Here is a 2,285-nt window from a genome sequence, read left to right on the forward strand (position 1 = left end):
TGAGAGCATGAGTGAATAGATATAGGTAGAAAAGAGTTTTCGAACTTTGTGTTACACTTTTGTGTTCTTATATTTGCTGTGGCGCTACATGTATTACGTGAATAATATAAGCTGCAGCACTGCCAGTTCCATCTAAAGAAGTGGACAAAATCCGGATAATCTATCCGAATAACCGGATAATTAGCAATGAAACACTGTCTGAATTCAGACTCTTAACTCACTTTCCTGACCCGTTTGCCGAAGGGGGTGTACTCATTTGTTGAAGTGATGCTAACCCGTTCGTCGAAGTGGTTCTAACCCATTTGCAGAAACGGTTCTATCATTTTATTTGCCGAAGAGGTGCAGTAACATATTATCCGGATTTTGCTAAAGCGACTCATTGCCCAGCTCTAGTTGTAACAACCATCTCTGAAAGGACAGAGCCGAACGGGTGGACACGTTTGAGCACTCTCTGAACAGCCCAAGTCTAAGAACACGCCACTGGGAATTCAGGCATGGTCACCAAGGAGAACAATATTAATTAAGGAGGTTTTAACACAGAGCCCATCTGAAGATGAAATGGGAAGAAGGTCGTGGCGATAGATTGGAAGACAGGAAACTGTATAATATAGAAAGTGTTGAAATTGAATCCGTAGAGTGACAGGTCATAGGAAAATGTCGTAAGGAATCTGGAGATGAGCTGCGGAGAATGATGAACATATACGTACAAAAGCATAAAACAATGCCAAGAAGCTTACCCGAAATAGGGAAACATGAAGGGAATTAATTTTGCTTGAGGCCTATACCCTAGTCATGGTTGAGAAAGATGATAGTGGAGATAATAAAAATGGGTGGGATGGGGATGGGGGTGGTTTGGGGGGGGGGGGGGGAATCAAACTTGAACTATCTGTGCCATATTCCAGTTGATAAAAACATAGCTGACGAAGCAAGTCTCTCCCCCCCCCCCCCCCTCCCCAAAAGAAGAAATACATTTTTAAAAATACAAACAATGTTTAATTACAATGATAACAATAATAACAGTAATAATGATAATAATATTAACATACAAGATAAATAATGATGTCATGAATACACAAAACAAAACAACAACAAAATCCTCTCCCGCCCCCCCCCCCCCCCCCCTTAAAAAAAACCCAAACAAGCGTACCTTTAACACACTGAAGAGACAAAGCCAACGATGGTAATGGTTTCAGTTACAAGGAGAAAGAAAATCAGTCTATGTTTATAGCGCCTTATTCCGTGGCCTACGTTATTAAAGAAGGCCACGCTTATTCAACCCAAGTAGCCAGTCAGACAGGCACAAAATGAACACCACAACAGATGCCGAAGCCTCAGCAACAGCAGCAACTACAGCAAAAATCACTCTCGTCAAAACATCCACTCTTTTCTTTTTGTCCTTTGTCCATTTCTATGAGACTGACGCCATCTGGTTGGTAGGAAAAGGTGCGTATGATAGTGTCCAATAGTGTATTACGTTATAATTATAATTATAACGTGTAACTGTTACAGATAAAGATTTAATGAATATAGATGTATGTCAGGGGTCTGACAGCAATGATGATTTTAGATATGATGGTGGTGATGAGTGATGATGTGGGATTGTGTTTATGTTATGTTATAGCTAGATCTAGTCTTATCTTCCTCTACTCCAATGAGTCACGGGGGTTGTGGGCACCCTCTAGGCCGTACCCAACTGGAACCATCTTCAATGTCAAAACATCGCTTCTATCTAACATTTCTCATTAAAGTTTCTCCTTTTTTTGTTGGCCCTAAAATCTGGAACTCTTTGCCCCAGGATCTCAGGCAAAAGAACACACTTTGACTTTGACACGTTTAAGCGATTTCTCAAGAGTGTTTAATTCTTAGTTATAGTGTGTTAGTAAGTGCTGATATGTTTTGTTTTCACTGCTGTTCTTTCGTGTATATAGTTAATGTATGGCTGTGAAAGTTCTTCTTTATGTGGTTGAACTGATTTTTCTTGTTTCTGTGAAATACTTTCTCTTGTGTGAATCGCTCAGTGACTATGTGATTGGTGTAGTAAAGCGCTCAGAGTCTACACTAGAATGGGATAGAGTGCTACATAAATGTCACCTATTATTATTATTATTATTATTATTATTATTATTATTATTATTATTATTATTATTATTATTATTTATTATTATTATTATTATTATTATCATTATTATTATTATTGTTATTGTTATTATCGTTATCATTATTATTATTTCTTTATTATTATTATTATTATTATTATTATTATTATTATTATTATTATTATTATT

This window comes from Aplysia californica, unplaced genomic scaffold (assembly GCF_000002075.1).
Source record: "Aplysia californica isolate F4 #8 unplaced genomic scaffold, AplCal3.0 scaffold00280, whole genome shotgun sequence".
In the NCBI taxonomy this organism is placed as follows: domain Eukaryota; kingdom Metazoa; phylum Mollusca; class Gastropoda; order Aplysiida; family Aplysiidae; genus Aplysia; species Aplysia californica.